This window comes from Ambystoma mexicanum, chromosome 9 (assembly GCF_040938575.1).
Source record: "Ambystoma mexicanum isolate Mex_15411 chromosome 9, UKY_AmexF1_1, whole genome shotgun sequence".
NCBI lineage: Eukaryota > Metazoa > Chordata > Amphibia > Caudata > Ambystomatidae > Ambystoma > Ambystoma mexicanum.
The window spans coordinates 1,425,326,136-1,425,345,218 of NC_090931.1; positions in this window are offsets into that span (position 1 = coordinate 1,425,326,136).

Here is a 19,083-nt window from a genome sequence, read left to right on the forward strand (position 1 = left end):
GCATCCGCAGGTGCAGATCCTCACAGTCACTTCATTACATGAGGCGAATGGTCCATGGGTTAACATGTGTGTCAATGATACAGTTACATATTTACACATAGGTGAAACAGAGGACAGGGTCTTAGTTCACGACCCGGACAGGTAGCCCGCGGACATATTATTCATTCACGTGTGCGGAGGTCACCATGGCCGAAGTCTTACTCGCAATGTCATTCGGCCTCCATTTTGTGATTCGGGGTGACTTCCACACTGCAAGAATACCTAAAATGGCGGCTAAATCTAAGATGGCGGCTTACACGATTCTTTAAGGTCAAGACCTTGCCACGGAACCTATGTATACAGTATCCTTTTAGACAGCTTGGCGTAGGCCAACATACATTTAAACAATGCGATTGGGGTCACAATATTATATCGATTTCCACAGACCCTCCTTTTGGCCTATGCCAAGTGCTAAAACATAATTTCCTAATACTTTTGAAAATACACAAAGGCATTATCATCCGTAGGTTCCGCATCATTATCTGAAATGTCAATAGCCATAAATTTATTCATGAGAACTTCTTGCAACATGAACTCTTTAGATACTGTCTTCGGGGCGTATATTTTACGCCCTATTGCGCTCATTACCTGGGCACAACAACCCCCCATCATTCCGCATATACTCGGGAGGCATTGAAAACAACAACAAAGAAATAACATAATCCCTAAAATTCCTAAAATGACAGAAAGCACCTTCCACCCCCAAGATCGTAGAGAATCCCAAAACCAAGTACTAAGGTTCCAGTCTCCTACAGGGATATGAACTTCAGAACTAAGAGTGTGTAAATTCTGAATTGCTTTAAATATGGTTGGTGAAGAATCTGGTACGAAAACACAGCAAGCGGACCCTACTAATTTACATACTCCACCTCGTTCAGCTAAAATGACATCTAATGCCATTCGATTTTGAAGTGCTACCAATCTTATCGCCTTTTGCTCTAAGGTCATATTGTAGAGTATGTCCGTGGTCCGGTTGATCGTTTTCTCCAATACCCTCGCTAATCCCCTAATGTTTTCTGAATTTGCTATTTGTCCCCAGAAGGGGACTACTGATTTGGCTATATCCCCGAATACTTGTCCAGGGGTATCCCCATCATTATCTCGTCGCGGGCGAGCCTTAGATACCTCTAAGGTACTGGCTATAGATACACCTGGTAACAAGATCCCTAAATAACAAGTCCCCTGCCAATCCTTGGGCAACCAGGGAAAAGCTAAATTTCCACAAACAAAATAAACGGGTCCCCCTACATACAAAGGCCTATTTTCCCCAGTCAAATTTACAATATTCACACAAGGCTCAAAATCCCCCATTGGCCTAGTGCCATTTCTTTGTACACAGAAAGGGACAGAATCAGGACTGTGATTTACAGAATAAGAAGGAGGCATGGCATCCTTATTGCCTATCGGAGCCATCTTGAAAGAAACTAGATTTTGAAAAGGAAAAGAAAGTTTATCAGACGGCCTAATAGAAGCGACATTTGGTCTACTCCTATTTGCGAAAAGCGAGCATCCCAGGGGAGTCAATTCACGTTTCTCAAACTCATTCAGATTAGTGCCATCGAAGTTCCCTGAGATGCTATCATTCCATCGGCCAAAGAAGAGTGCTCTAAGAGAGGCATAGCAGGAAGTCATTAGAGGTAAGGGATGTATATACCATCCCAGTCCCTTGTTCCCATGCTGAGGTAAATGAGTACAAACCCAACAATTACTCTTATTAAAAATAGCATGCGTAGCATTCATCACTATCATCAGAGTGTTATTATGATATTTCTGTCTATGCCGAGAGTCCCTAGGGGACAGAGTGTGTAGGTGTACAGAGGGAGTTAAAACAGTTGGTACAATTTCGGTCGGTAATAAAGGCTTCATAGGATAAATTTCTTCAAAGTACCAAAGTCCCACGGCAGCAGTTGCAAAACTAATAATAATCAAAACAAGAACACAACAGTACGTTTTCAGGGCCCAGGCACATTGTCCATTGTTCGAATTGGTCACCTCCTTATCTAATAGTTCATTACAAGGAGTAGCGGTGAAGGCGGCAGGCGTCATAGTTATCCCGATCGACGACCCCAATGTTAGTTGCTGGCGGCACTTCGGCCGCGCGACTTCTTAGTCCTTCTCAACCCTAGCCAACAGAACCCTCCTTTTCTTTGTTCGAAAAAAGGAAAAGACAATAGTATTTCAATCACTCCTCTTTTTATTCCAGATGCACGATACTCGTGCGGCGATTCTACTTTCGTGGTCGAAGGTTGTACCTGATGGTACCCAAGTTTGCTGAATCCAAAAACAAAGTATCGTCGCTCCCTAAGGGGAGCGTCGCGTCGGTGGCGACGGAAGTCGCAGAACTTGAAGCAAGAGTTTCCGGAAGTGATTGATCAAGAGAGTGTGGAGACAAAATGGACGGCTCCCCAAGCTCCTCGGGCTCAGAGAACTTCTCCGACACACTCACAGTGCTGCCTGCTACTCCGAGGTCAGAGATCGTAGCATCAGCAAGGGGTTCTGTTTCTTCTGTAACGTGTGGCGTCGGGTGAGGGATCTTCTTTACATGTGTTGCATGTACCCAACTCTTCTTGCCTGCTACCCGTACCGCCGTCCTGGTGACCAACAGAACCTGATAGGGTCCCCGCCAGCGAGGCGCGAGACAGGAAGACCTTTCGTAGGCCTTTATCAGGATCCAGCTGCCTGCCAATATATTGTGTCCTGGGCCCGTAAACCGTACAGGTAAGGCGGCATTCACCTGGTGGTAAATGGAATACAGGTTTTTAGTCAATTGATAACAATAATCTATGAGCAATACATTCTCCACATCCCTCAGGGCTTTAGGTTTAGGGAGACCCCAAATATTAGCAGGCCTTCCCATCACTACCTCAAATGGAGAGAGCCCAGTTCTAGTCTGGGGTGTGGTGCGCATGGCTAACCGTACAATAGGTAAAGCATCTGGCCATTTTAATTTAGTATCGGCACATGTTTTTGCAAGTTTGTTTTTCAAAATACCGTTGTGTCTTTCTACCAACCCCGCACTTTGAGGGTGCCTAGCTGAATGAAAACGCTTTTCTATTCCTAAGGCAACACATATTTGCAACATTACGGCTGCGATGAAGTGGGCACCATTGTCCGACCAGATTATCCTCGGGAGCCCAAATCGAGGAAAGAACTCTTTTACCAAGATCTTTGCGGTCGTCATGGCGGTAGCATCTTTGACAGGGAAAGCCTCGACCCATTTGCTAAAAGCACAAATGATAACAAGAACATATTTCAAGTTACTACATCGTTCCATTTCAATAAAATCAAGGTGAATGATTTCAAAGGGGACAGAGGGGGGCCCGAAACTTCCCCTTGGAGTCACCGCCCCTTTACCCACATTGTGTTGCAGGCAAATCATACAATTCTGAACGTATCTTTTCGCAGTTTCCAAAATTTTGTCATTCACCCAAACCTGTTGTAATATCTTCGCAATTTGCTGGGCACACACGTGTGTTGGACCGTGTGCCATCGTGACCATTGCTAATACATAAGAATCAGGAAGCAACCATTTCCCGTCAGATGCGTCCACCCAACACCCTTCGTTATCCAATTTCCCCATGCCTTCAGCCCATTTCCTAGATTCTTCAACAGAGGCATCAGTCTGAATATCTCGCACAGACCCAATGCCTTCATCTATTATACAACCATCTCTCACTTCCCTCGAGGTATACATGTCTGTGCTAAGGTCTGTGGCTGTTTGTCTAGCTATTGAATCTGCAAAAGCGTTGCCCTTGCCCACATCGTCTATGACCTTCCGATGTGCTGCACATTTCATGATCGCTAGTTGTTCAGGGAGTGAGAGTGCTGAGAGTAGTTGTACTATTAAGGGGCCATGCTGAATCTTGGTCCCGTGTGAGGTCAGAAACCCTCTTTCCGACCATAGTTTTCCGAAATTGTGAGCCACCCCAAAGGCGTACTGACTGTCCGTATAAGTGTTAACTCTATGCCCTTGGGAGAGCTCACAAGCACGGGTCAACGCTATAATCTCTGCGGCCTGCGCAGAGTTATGCAGAATCCTTTTAGTTTCTACAATCTTGTTCAAAGTAGTAACTGCATAAGCAGCTGTAGATGTGCCATTCGGAAGTTTAAAGCAGGAGCCATCACAAAACAGCTCCCCTTCCGCAGTCTCCAAAGGAGTATCTGAGAGGTCTATTCTGCCCTTCGTTTCTTGTTCGGTGGCATACAGGCAGTCATGTGATCCATCATCACCGCAAGCTGTAGTTTGCGGGAGAGGCAAAAGTTCGGCCGGATTGAGAACACAACACCTTTTAATTTGGATATGAGGAGCAAATAGAACTAATTCATACCTGGTCAACCGGGCAGAAGTAAGGTGTTGTGTTTGAGTTTTATTCAATAGAATATCAACAGAGTGAGGTACCATCAAAATCAAATCGTGGCCTAGGACCATCCCCTCACTCTGTTTTACAGACGCAGCGGCAGCAGCAACAGCGCGCAGACATCGCGGCAAAGCGCATGCAACAGGATCGAGGGCGGAGGAATAATAGCCGCACGGCCTATTCTTCCCTCCATGTTCCTGCGTTAACACAGACAAAGCACATCCATTACATTCATGCACAAACAACACAAAGGCCTTATCGTAATTTGGTGTACCCAGAACCGGTGCTGAACACAGCGCGGCTTTGAGAAGCTCAAATGATCGTTGATGTTCCGATTCCCATGGCAGTGGCAGAGAAATGCCCTTTTTCGTCAAAGCCAACATCGGTTTTACCACTAGGGCGAAGTTCGGGATCCACATTCTACAGTAGGATGCCATCCCTATCAGGGCTCTGACTTCCTTCTGCGTTTTTGGGACAGACATGCCAGAAATGTGTTTGATTCGTTCAGGTGTCAATCTTCTCCCCTCCTTTGACAGGAGGTAGCCTAAATAGGCGACCTCCTGGCAACAATATTGAAATTTCTTAAGAGAAGCTTTGTGACCATTCTCAGCTAAATGAACAAGCAACAATATAGTGCCTTCCTTACAAGCTTTCTCAGAGTCTGCGGCCAGGAGCAAATCGTCTACATATTGAAGCAGCGTGCAAGTAGGTGGCAATTCAAGGGTATCGAGCTGCTCTTTTAAAGCTCTACTATAAATACTAGGACTTTCAGTATACCCTTGAGGTGCCCTTGTGAATGTAAATGAGCGTCCCCCCAAGGTGAACGCAAACAAATACCTGCTCTCCTTATGTATCGGAATACTAAAGAAGGCATTTTTCAAATCCACGACACTAAAGTGTGTAGCCGTAGCAGGAATCATTGTCAATATTGTTGTTACATCAGGCACGATTGGAAATTGTGGGGCCACTACCCTGTTAATAGCACGAAGATCTATAATAAACCGGTACGGAATTGCATTGTCGCCTTTCTTATATACCGGTAAGATCGGACTATTACATAAGCTACCTGTAATCTCTTCGATCACTCCACGATGTACAAAATCAGAGACAATGCATTTCAGGGCGCGCTCACCTTCAATCGAAATTTTATATTGCGGAATGCACGGTAGCTTAACCCCATGTTTCAATACTATCTTAACAGGGTCGATGTGCAATATCCCGACATCATTGTCGTCTATTGCCCACAAACATTCTGGGACAATGTCAAATTCGGGAGGTAGAGGTCGGGTCAAGTACTGGGAGTTAAGGGGTTGCTGTGGTGAAACTGTTAATCTTATTCCGTCAAGGGAACAATGGATCACTGCATTCAGTTTCTTCAACAAATTCAACCCCAGCAAGTTTTCTCCACAGTTCGAAGTAAGAAGAAAAGGGCACTGGTCTGTAAAAGGACCCAAAGAAACGGATACCGGCTCAGAAACCGGACAAACAGTTGGTATACCAGAGAACCCTATAGAAACATTTGTTTGCCCTGACAGGGGGATGTTTGGAACCCGAGAATGGTCGATGGAGCACTTCTGTGCTCCAGTGTCGATCAAGAACTGATGTTTCCTATTCCCCACCAATAGTTCAACATAGGGGCCCTTCTGAATAACGGGAATAGGTAGAGGTTCCAAACGCTGCTTCGGGCAATCCTAATAAGGCAGAACTTCATCAAAGGGAAGCTCTTCAGAAAGGTAGGCAGCGGAAGGGTGATCAAATATATTTCTCGAGTCCATACTCGGAGTCTGATTTTCCTGTGAAAAAGGTTGCTGGGGATCTTGTGGAAGCTGGCCCCTATCAGGGCCCCCTGCTCCAGGGCGGCCCTGTGGTCGCCTACCCATACCTCCGAATGTGCCTCCTGACCTCTGACGGAGGGCAGGGCACTGTGCTCGCCAGTGACCTTCCTGGCGGCAATAAGCACACTGATTAATATTTATAGAATTTGGAGGAGTATTTCCTCTTGGGATGTACTGACCTCTAGTTTGTGTCGTACCTCCTCTGGGGTTTCTAACAATTTGCTGCAACAATACCTTAGTTTTTAGGTCACCCCTTCTTTTCTCTATTTTCTCCTTTTCATTATTAACCCGATTCTCGTAATACTGAGCCATATGCAAGACCTCTGACTGAGATTTTGCCTGCCAAGCGCTCTCTGAGGACATAATTTGTGACTGGATGTCGGGCAACAGTCCACGCACAAATTTATCCACAAACAACCTCTTCCCCGACTCTGTACCTAAATCCTGTCCACTAAAGTCGGAGAACACCTGTTCGAATCTGTTAAAGAATTCAGTAGTACCTTCAGTTTTCCCTTGGACACAGGCCGTAAGCTTGTCCCAAATAATCCTTTTCTCTGGGATTATAGTTTTTAATTTGGCAACTATTCTATCGGGTAAAGTGAGTATTACCTGGGGTGGTTTCTCACCAGCTGGTCGTTCCCCATCTATTCTAATTAGGTTTACCCATGTATCCCCTAACCCCGGCACATCATCTATTGTTCGTACCTGTTTCCATATATCAACAGGTAAAAGCACTGGAAACAATAAATCCATGTCACTTAAGGTGAACACAGAAGACTGCAAAACGGATTCTATTTCTTTGTAAAACCCTGTTGGGTTCTTCCTGATATCAGGGACTGATTGTCTAATCGTGTTCACTTCCTGTCGAGAGAACGGGACGGAACAAACTGTGATACGTAATGTGCAGGGATATCCACCGCGGGAGTACCAGCCACCGCGTTGGCGGGGATTTCTACTTTTGGGACAAGGGTCGGAGGGACCTCTCTCATAGGCAACTGAGATATAGGGACCTCCGACCGCTTACTGAGTAATAAGGCCAAATCGAGCGCTAAAGCAGCTGTAGAAGTGTCGGGCGAAAAGGCTCTTTTACAAATACCTAATAACTCTGTGGGGCAACCAACCTTCCTCCTTATACATTCTTCCTGTAAGTGCTGTACCATCACTTGGATCACCTTCCTTTGCATCTCCACCGTGTATTGACTATATGTGTTGTATACCTCATCCGGCGGTATCGATGGATCCGAGATCCATCGAATCGCATCTCTAGTACAAATCCGTACTTCCTCAGGTGCTGATCTTCGGCACGAAAGGAACCGTTTCTGCATATATATCCTATCGTCCTCATCATCCTCATTTTGTAACCTTTCAAAATCCCTTCTAAACTCAAACAATCTATCAACATGCCCATATACTTTCTGCTCGGTATCCCTTGAGAGTGCCAAAGCGTTCAGATCTCTCACCCCTTGCGGGAGATCCGAAGTCTGCAGTCTACCCCACATTACACCTAAATGAATCCCCAGTCCTTCAATAAAAACGTTTTTCTCAGGAAAATCGTGCAAATTAGATAATGTTGAAAGTACATCAGTTTGATCACCTTTTTCCATGCAATGTTTAGCCCAAGCAAATAGTTCCTGTTTCCTGTCTGCAGGAACAGTACTACGAGTGACAATTTTAGACCCTGCACCGGGATCTGATTTAGTGAACACAGGGCTCCCCGGAATCGAAAGTATAGGTGAACCTAACAAGGGTGCAGGGGAAAGAGGAAACGTAACGGACGGAATAGACAGAGGAGCGGCAACCAAAGAACTAGGGGCAGTAGGCTGCGCAAGAGGAGTAGGAATAGCGATAGGAGCAATAGCAGGAATGGGTAAAGCACCCACAACGGGAGCATACGGAGGTGGCGCTGAAGAATCAGGCCTCCGTTCGTTTAATATTTTCTCAATAAACTCCTCGGAAACATGAAAATCTTTAGAGGGGTAAATTTTCTGGACTCCAAGCGAGAAAGCTCTATCCATCTTCTGGGTCTCATCTAATCGTCTTTCCTTGTCATACAACAATGCCTTTTCGGCATTTGTTTTATGACGTCGTGCATGTTTATCCCTACTTTTAAGCTGCTGTAATGCTTCCTTTTTCCAATTTTGTAACACATCGAAGGCTGCTGGCCTAGCCTTCTTTTTAAGCAAGATCGACTCTAAGTATTCAATACGGGGGATCTCAAAACTACCATTGATTGGCCACTGAAATTCGGAGGCATTTCAGGTCTGTCTGTGCCAAATGTCATTAAATACAATACTACCAATGCCATACTTACAGTACATAGTACACGCCGGCGACCCCTCCTGTGGTGCCGGACGGCTAAATTCCAAAGATTGTCGATCGCTGCGGAACAGAGCCCTAAAGCAGCTAGACAATTTCCCAGGCATTTCTCAAAGAATTGGTGTTACCTGGTCCAATAATTGTGTCTGCAGATACAATACGCCAAATTCAAATTGTCAGGGTTAAATTAAGAGCCGGGTCACGACTGCACCTGACCAAACCTAAGGAGGACCGTACGGTTTACAAAGGACTTCAACTAACAAATTTTACCTGCGTTCAGTGGTTTCGGCAAATCTGCCCGCCTCGGATTTGGACCCTCGTCAAGATGCCGTGTCAGACCGCACGACTATCACCCAAGGATCGGATCGTGCAGCGCTGCCGAGGTATCGCGTCTCGATCGGTCGGACCCGCAGAATCACACCGTCCGATCCCGATTCGATAGTCTGCGTCAACCTTCAATGATCTGGCATCAATCTTGAGGGTCCCTATTCGGGCGCCAACTGTGGAAACAGAGAAATTGACATGAGGCCGGGAAGCCCAAACGGAAACACTCCAACACAGGTTACAAAGGACCATACAAAGCGCTTTATTTCAAAGTTACAAAGTTACCAAGTTATCAAAGTCAATTGACATGCGAATAGCTATTCGGCCCTCTGACTGTCACACGAACCTTCAACGTAAGGTTCGCATTGAAAGTGGGAGAGACCGAACATCGGGATGCTCGGGTTTTTATACAGTTTGTACTACATTGGCCAGCCCTCTTTCAAGTTAACCATTCTTGGAACCATGGCTAGGGTTCGTAGCCAGGTCGAATACTCAATTTACATATGTTAGATCAGTTTCGCTGATACAGTTACATATTTACACATAGGTGAAACAGAGGACAGGGTCTTAGTTCATGACCCGGACAGGTAGCCCGCGGACATATTATTCATTCACGTGTGCGGAGGTCACCATGGCCGAAGTCTTACTCGCAATGTCATTCGGCCTCCATTTTGTGATTCGGGGTGACTTCCACACTGCAAGAATACCTAAAATGGCGGCTAAATCTAAGATGGCGGCTTACACGATTCTTTAAGGTCAAGACCTTGCCGCGGAACCTATGTATACAGTATCCTTTTAGACAGCTTGGCGTAGGCCAACATACATTTAAACAATGCGATTGGGGTCACAATATTATATCGATTTCCACAGTAGGATGGGAAGAACAAGCGGCTCTCCAAGTGAGGATCCATCCCGGGGAAGATGTCCCCATACTGAGTGTGCTAAAAAACGATACCAACATCAAAAGCAACTTGGCCGAACAATTTCCCAAGGTGTTCTGTGATAAGATCGGGTTACTCAAGGGCTTCCAACACAGAATAATATTAAAAAAGGGTGCTGTCCCTGTGGTCCATCGGGTGCGTGGAGTGCCTTTTGGGACCAAGGCGGCACTCAAAGATGAACTCACACGTTTGTGCAATGAGAACATAATACAACCCATAGAAAGTTCTGAATGGCTTGCACCCATCGTCCTTGTAAAGAAACCCGACAATTCCATACGCATGTGCGTTGACCTAAGAGATCTGAACAAAAACATATGGGTCGACAGACACCCACTTCCCAATATATCGGAACTTCTTTCAACCATGGAACCGGCAAGTTTTTTTAGCACTTTGGACCTCTCATCGGCATACCACCAAATTGCATTAGATGACAACTCGAAGGCCCTCACTTCCTTTGTCACGCCTTTGGGAGCTTACATGTTCAATAGAATGCTGTTCAGGCTTGCTTCGGCTGCGGCAGTGTTCCAGAGACTCATGTCACATCTCTTTGGGGGTCTTGATGGAGTACAGTGCTTCCAAGACGATATTCTTATATCAGCCAGAACCGAGGAAGATCATGATGCCAAACTGATGGGCGTACTACGGATAATCCAAAAGAGTGGACTCACTCTCAAGTTAGAGAAATGCAACATAAAATGCAATCAAGTCTCCTATCTTGGCCATTCCATCGATGCCAGAGGCATCCGTCCAAAGAAAAAACTCCTAGACACAATATTGAACCTGACCGATCCCACCAACAAAGATCAGTTGAAAAGTTTTTTAGGAATGACGGAGTACTACTCCAAATTCGTCAGTAATTACGCTAATAAGACAGAGAACATGAGGAAGCTCATGAAAAAAAGTAGCAGATTTCAATGGTCCATGGATTGCAAAAAAGAGTTTGAGAGTCTCAAGTCTGACATCAACCAAGCTCCAGCTTTAAGTATGTTTGATTACAAGGCCAAGACAATAGTGTCAGTGGATGCCAGTAAGATCGGCCTTGTTGCAGTACTAGAACAACAACAGAAGGGCAACATCGTGACCATCGCATTCGCATCGAGAGTGCTCAGAGATGCAGAATTGAATTATTCTACCATTGAGAGAGAAGCCTTGGCTGTCAAGTGGGCTCTACAGCACTTCAGAAATCTAATTTGGGGTCTACCCATCCTCTTAAAGACTGATCACAAGCCTCTTGTCAACATCCTTCAATCCAAAACGCCGCACTTGATATCCCCTAGAATAAGGCGCTGGTTCCTGGATGTGATGCAATATAATCTTCAAGTTCTTTATAATCCAGGCCCACTAAACCAAGTGGCAGATTGCCTTTCCAGACTAACCACCAATCAAGACAAAACAGGCACTGAAAATGAAGTTCAAGATGAAGATATCATAGCCACCATCCATTCTAACATCCCCTCCAAGGAGTGGACACACACCACCAAAGCCGACACGGAGCAGCAAGAAATCAGAAAAGCCGTAATGAATGACTGGGAACATGTCGGGCAAGACTTGGCAAAATTCACACCATTTAAAGACGAAATATCCATTAAAGACAACCTTATCTTGAGAGGTAACAGAATTATTCCAGCTGTCGCACTCGGGAAAAAATTACTTGAACTAGCTCATGAAGGACATCTGGGAAGGAGTATGACAAAGAACAGGATAAGGAGCAACTACTGGTGGCCTAACATGTGGAAGGAAGCAGAAGAAACAGTAAAAAACTGTGGTGCCTGCGCTTCCAGCGACAAATCGAAGATCTTAAGAAAAACACCTCTTCAGCTGGTAGAAGCTCCCAAACACGTATGGTCAAAGCTGGCCATAGACATCATGGGCCCTTTTGAAAATCTGGAAGCCGAAAAAATATTCATCATCGTGATCGTGGACTACACATCCAAATGGACCGAATGGGGTGTGGTAGAGAACAGCGCGACCACGAAAAAAGTCATTGACTTCCTTACAGAAATATTCAACAGGGAAGGTGACCCCAGAGACATAGTGTCAGACAACGGGTGCCAGTTCACTTTGTCGGAATTCCACTAATTTCTTACGAAGAAATCCATCAACCACATCACCACATCGCTCTACCACCCAATGTCCAATGGATTGGTGGAGAGAATGAACAGACTAATAAAAAGAGTCATCCAACTAGCCACAGCCAATGGCATGCCATGGAGGGAAACCCTCAAGGAGTCCCTGCTTGCCTACAGAACAACGCCACATTCCACCACCAACTTAGAACCATTCACCTTGATGCGTGGAAGAACAGCAACCAACCAACTGAGACCAGCATGGATTTTCCTAGATACTGGCGAGGCAAGAATAAACACAGAGCAGAAGGTGGATATGGAACAAATCCATAGAAACATAAAAGAGAAACAAGGGAAGTACAAAGACTACTACGACCAGAAGAATGGAACAAGAGAAATGACACTGCAGGAAGGTGACTGGGTCTGTGTCAGAGAACCCAAAAAGACACTCAAGGGCGAGTCAAAATTTAGATCCCCACAAAAGAATGCGCGCTGCCATGGAAAGTCAGTCACATTAGAGGATGGAAAGAAATGGTCCCACGATGATCTTGTGAAAATAACGAATGACAACCACAGAGCAAGCACTTCCAAAAACAACCACAACAACCACATTGGTAACCAGACAAGAGGAGAGGTGAAAAGAACAATCACTGACAGTTACAGACCCAGTACTTCCATAGACCCACACGTCGGCACAAAAGGGCACAGCGAGCACCGTTCCAATGATGAGAGCTCCACCACCAGAAGTCTGTCGAGAAGGAACCGCACCATCATCCAGAATTTCAAGAATGAATTTGTTTACTATTGATCTTTATATTGTTCACCCATCCTTCCCTCCACTTTTCCTGTTTTTCCCCATCCATCCCATCCTTCCCGTTTTTTTGTTTTTTTTTCTCTTTTCGGAAAAGGAGATGTTATATGTACATATGTTGATGTACACCTTGCTCATTCCAGAACGGAGAACCCCCATCTCCGTTCGTTCCACCACGGAACGTTTTTCCTCATTCCCTTCCTGACTGCTCCACCTTCCGGGGGCCTTAAATAAAAGCTCCTCCTCACCTCAAATAATAGTTGCGCTTTATTACACTCGGTCACTACAATTAGGAAGAGCCGTGGACTCCGGTCAAATGATTGGCTTGTGATTAGCATCAAATAATCCAGATGGGTCCTTAGCCCGGTTTGCCTAGGGGGTCATCATCAATAAAAATGGGCTTTGCGCTGTCATCATAATCATCCTCTAGGAATAAGGGAAGAGTATCCATGACGGGACCTCTGGGCAATGTGCCCAGAGCCACTGCACCCTCTGCTCTCCTAGCCTTCTTTTCTCTATACTCAAGGCAAGAGGGTCTAAGGAGTACCCATAGCAACTCAATCATGGACGGTCCCAGCACTGTCTACGTCCAGGGGTAACTGGGCTGAGGAAATGTACTGCAATTATCCACATTCTGCACTGGATGTTTCCTTTTTTAATGGGGCTTTCTTTCCTGCGGACGCGCACCCCGCGTCGCCTCCTTGAGCCCTGGCCTGCAATTGGGGCAGAGGATTATGGGTATTCCTTTGTGACAAAGTGTAGTTGTTGCTGTGTTGAAGGAATAGGAAACAGAAGAACTTTTTGATGAACAAGTTGTAATGCCCACTTGAGAATTGGAGACCTCTATGAACCAAACCAATTCTCCCTGCCACCCCATCTATCAGATTCAGGTTCTAAATTGGAGTCCCATGGATGGACTACTGGCTCGTGCAGAGCAATTGTTTCCATGGGTGTATCGAAAATTGATGTCCTGATTTTGTCCTACTGCAAACCAACTAAAATAGCCTTCAGCCGCTGAAGAAAGGGGATCTTCATCCCTGTCCTAGTTTGGTCTGATTCTCCAGTGAGGCTGCGAACAGCTTGTATGAGCTAAGAAAAGCGAAGCGCTGGAGGCTTTCCTCCAACCTTTCAGGGCGCCCCCTTGTCTTGTTCGCTTTCTGAACTGCGCAGTCGGGTGTGGTACGCAATGAGCTAAGGGCTTTTCTCTAGCCCTGCAGCTCTTCACACAGCAACCTGATTCAAGTCTCTCTAGAACATGGGAAAAGTACACCTGGGCCTATCTGATTCCCTTCCCAAAGCAGGTGGTCACAGTAGCTAGGAAATTAGCGCAATCACTAACATTAATGCCAATCTGATTTGACATCCTAGGTCTATAGCACAAGCAAGATTATAGGTCAACCCGTACATTAAATCCTTATTATTGTTTTTTTAATTATTATAATTTTTTTGTTCTATTATTAGGGTATTTATTGAGCCTAGACCTAGTGTTACGCTCACCTGGCTCCCACAGAGGCATCGATCTGGACTGGACTGCTGCGGTCTCCCCCAATGTGACGGGTAGGGCCGAGATGACGGACTGGACTGGCCCACCTAGCTTCGGGAACAAACAGAGACCATTACAAATCATGGGTGGTAGGACACAGCCAGGGAGGCAGAGATGTAAGGGAGCAGGGAGCTTACAGGGTGGGTAGCAGGCAATTTGTCAGCAATGGGTCTAAAATCAACCAGGGCAGGGAACCGGGGGAGCCGAGGTTGTGGACTTAGGTCCTTATGCTGTAATCATAACAGTTCCAGTACAAAAGAGGAGGTTATACTTATATTTAGGAAGGATTAATAAGAACAGAGGACTTGGGGCCCGATTAAGGGAAAGGTGCACAGAGATTCCACAAAGCCCGTTCACCGAGAACGTCTCTGAGCGCAGAGGTCTTTCTGCACGCTCTGCGTAATCATGGAATTGTTCATGCAAAGTAACTGTATATGCAAGTCGCTGCTGGAATGCCCTGACACGCCCCCACGCAAAGCAAAAACAGACAGAAACAGCTACCTTTGCGTGCTCCCGCAGGCGCAAATACATGCACCCTTTAAACAGTGCATGGGGACCCCCACAAGCAGGACTGCATCTCGGGGACCCTGGCTGGGGTCCCCCATAACCGTTACTGGCACCCCGACAACATGCATATGATTTATCGTAACTCGGGTAAAACTCTGAAAATCTGCATGCGAGCCCCCGTAAACCATTCCTGCACCCCACTATAGTGCAAACGTGCACCCCTAAGTTAGAGGGGAACCCTGGCTGCGTACACGCACCCCTAAATCTGACACTTAATCTTACCTCTGCACAGTGAATCCTATGCGCAAGTGTCTGTACGCCTGCCTTCAGGGATCGGATAGAATGAGGGCTTTGCATGGGCATTTCCCCACAAAGAGTTTGCGCGGTCGGATCCATGAACACATATCGTTCCATGCAATAGTGGGCGAGCGATGGACTGCCCACGGGCCGCCCCTCATAAAGGCCACATTTTCCCTTGTTCTTCCTCATTTTCCAAGTTCCGCCCCCTACCCTGCCCTCTGCGCAAACTACTCCCATGCTCTGTGTTGGGTCTCGTGCAAGGCACTCAGCCTCTCGCCGTGACATGTCGACCCTGCGTGAAGTCCCCGAAAAGTACGAAAAAGTACAGTGAAGTCGATTCCATGAATCGACAAATGGGATTTCGCACATGGTTTGGCGCGCAAAGTCCCTATTTTCTGCACAGACAATTCCATGAATCGGGTGTTTAGTGTTTAATTTAGAGAGTGACAATGGACTATGTCGTAACGTGAACTGGGCAAAGGACTAGAGACACTAGGGTGGTTTCGTGGGAGAGTTACTTTGGGAAAAATTCACATGTTTCTTGCAGCTGTGCAAAAAAGTAAGAGAGAAGTGCACAGGAAGAGGTGTCCAGGGGTTGGCTGGCCAGTAGGGAACTCTGGAGATTTCATGGTAGGCCTCTGCACACTAGGACTCTTTTGTGTGGTAACCTCTTTTATTTCCAAATGATCTCACAGGAAAGGGGTTGGGCTTGCTGAACATGTGTAATATGGGGCCACTTTTGAACATTATTTCCATGTCCCCTTTTGGTTCCCAGACCACCCATGGAGGCGTAAGTTCTTTTATTCTATTTAAAGTAGTGCAGTGCATAGATTCAATAACATTAAAACAAACCAGCTCATTTTAGGCTGACTTTTAAATTGGCTTTAATCGAAGGTTATTTGCTGTAGGGTGGGTTTTACAATGGTTTGGTTGAACGTGTCGTCATTTGGGGCATTTGAAGCACAGTTGAGCGTCATCACTCTAGTTGTGTACAGTCCCATTTTGAGAGGTTGACCTTTGAACATGGAACCAAAAAAGAGCCTGCACGTGGGGCTCTCGTGACCCCTATGTTGAGTAATTGCACTTCTGCTGTGGAATCTTTGTAAAGTGCCTCGACTCCTGTCAGGGCAGTTTACTATGTAAGTACGGCTAGTAGCCGTGCATGTAAGAAAGGTTAATGTCAGTGTAAACATAGGCAGCTGCTGAGCATTACGAGGATGCTGGAGCTGGGCTATCTATAGGTTTATGGAGTAAAATTGGCCTTCTGCCTGCATTCTGTTTGTGTGAAGCGTCCCTTTGCTTCACGTGACACACAGTATCAACGGAAACCATGCGGTCATGAACAGGCAGATAGCAGCGTGGGCGCTTTCTAGGTTTTTTGCTGGTAGTGGAGATCATAATCGCCTTCCGCCTTACTACAGCCACGAGGAAAGCGAGTAAAAAGCACACATTTTCTAGTTCAAGCTCTTGGCCTGGACAACGTCAGAAATACCTTGTATATCCTGGAACCCGGAAGTACAGGCATCTTATGGACGCACTGACCCCCTTAGTTATTTATTTATTTATTTATTGTAATGTGATACAGTTTTAAAAAAATTAAAACTTTACGCATTTAACACAAATTTACAGGAAGGCACAAGAAATTAGAATACTTACTTAATAATGAATACATCAGTACATCAAATGTCAATCAATTCATTGGACTTTCTCGTATAAATACATATACTTAATATGTATATTGACAGAAGAAAACCTTAGTAAAACACTTAATAAGCAAATTTCCCTGAAGGGGGTGTTCAAATTAATCAGATCTTAGGTCAGGTCATTAAGATCAGAGCGAAGAATGATACCTCTTACTGATCACAACTACTCATTTGTTTTTCGGCAATTAACCAGATGTTAAATAGTGCGATATGGAGCCTAGAGTTTAGAGTGTTAATACAATAATTCCAGAACTCATGAGATCCCAGATGATCCATTTTATGTACATAGGTTCTGAAATACTTGGAATAATGGTGACTCATCGATGGGCACTGTGTTAACACATGTCTTGCTGTTTCAGAGTTGGATGAAATACCACAAACTCTGCAGTTTTTTATAGATTGTCGAGACACATGAACCCAAGGTCTATTTACTAATGTGGGTAGATAATTGATGCGCAGGAGCAAGATGAAACGTCTCAACGCCGGGGAAGGGCAGAGATTGAGATATAATTGACTCTTCTTGAAAGTATAGAGGACATAAGTCACAAAACTATAACTTTTCAGGGTAGCCAAATGCACATAATTCTCCTGCCAGTCCCAAAGTGCGATGGACTTCTGCAGGCAGTAATACATCTTTTGGTTATCTTGGCCCCAACACGGGGACCAGCCGCTTCCCTCACTCAGCGCCAACATATCTTGCTCCAATTTAAACTGTTTACAGCCTCCCATATGATCTTTTACACATTTCAATAAGGGGTTAGTTGGATTGTTCTTAATCTTAATGTAAAGCTCAGCTCTCTTACGCAATACAACAGATTTAAGGGAAAGAAGCCCTAGTTCTAAACGTAATATTGCCACCGGGATGCATTGGGGGAGACCAAGTATACGTCTCCAGAATTTCCCCTCCAAGAGCTGAAGCCAGTCTAGATGCATGTTAGTCAATGATTCTAGCCCATAGGTGACCATAGGTAGGAAACACTGCACATAAAGTTGTCTTGCACCCCAGATTGAATAGCCACTCTGATCCTGGGTAAACCTACATATTAAAGCTGTAAGTTGAGCTGCTTTTATCTTTCTTGCCTGGATACAGAGTGTATAGTTACCTCTATTATCAAACTCCACTCCTAGATATTTATAGGAGTTTGTGTAATTAATTTCAAGCCTGCCAACATACATAGTGGGGCGTGCAACTTTACCTGCAGTGTATAGAAGTACTTCGATTTTATTCTGATTGATGGTCAATTCATTCGCCTCTGCGTATTGCCACAGCCTAACCGCTGATCACTGAAGTCCACTGAATGTGTGATAAAAAATCACAACATCGTCGGCGTAGGCCAAGATGGTACACTGGGTCTTACCCACTTATGGAGGACAATTCTGTATGCCCCGAAGGTATTCAGGTATGTCTGAGACAAAGAGGTTGTAAAGCAGGGGAGCAGTAATGCAGCCCTGCTTAACACCCCTTAACTGTGTAACTGGGCGTGTTAAATTACCTGTATTATCTAAGCGTAGCTGTACCAAGGTGTTTGTGGGAAGTAGCTCTAAATAGTAAATGAGAGCTGGAGGACAAGACCAACTTTTAAGTTTGTGCCAGAGTAGAGCTCTATTGACTGTGTCGAAAGCTGCCCTAAAGTCGACATAAAGAGCATATAAAGGTGGACTATTGGGCTGTAATGCCTTGTTCCTAAATGAATCCATGACTAACAAATTGTGTGACGTTGAGTAACCAGGTCTAAAGCCACTCTGAAAATGGTCTAAGATCCCCGTTTTTTCCACCCATGCTTGTAGCTTTTTTAGTAGGAACGAAGCAAATAATTTTCCAGTGCTATCTAGCATTGAGAGGAGTCGATAATTAGAAGGGTCCAGTCTGTTACCCTTTTTAAAAACTGGTATCAGAATGGCCCTTTGCCATGTGGTCGGCACTCTACCGTCAGCTAAGACTTTCTCAAACAGTAACTTCATTAAGTGTGCCCAAAATAGGGGATTACTCTTTAAGACTGCGTTGGAAAGTCCATTGGGTCCCGGGGCACGAGAAGCTTTTAAGTTTTTGATGTTACTTAATAGATCATTAATAGTGACTGTAAAGGGGGAAGGTATTAGGGAGATATAACCAGATGACTCTTCGAACCCAGCGCCACTTCCATTACGCATTTCAAGAAAGGAAACCCATTCCTGGGCACCTATTGGGTTCAGCATTGGGATTCTCCCTTTACTCTTTGCTCCCCCTAGGATTGCCCATATATTACGGGAATTTCTGGAGCAAAGCACACTTACTGTTTTACACCAGTTGCCCAATTTCAGATTTTTTTTATAGTGTTTTAACCACGTATGGTATTTATT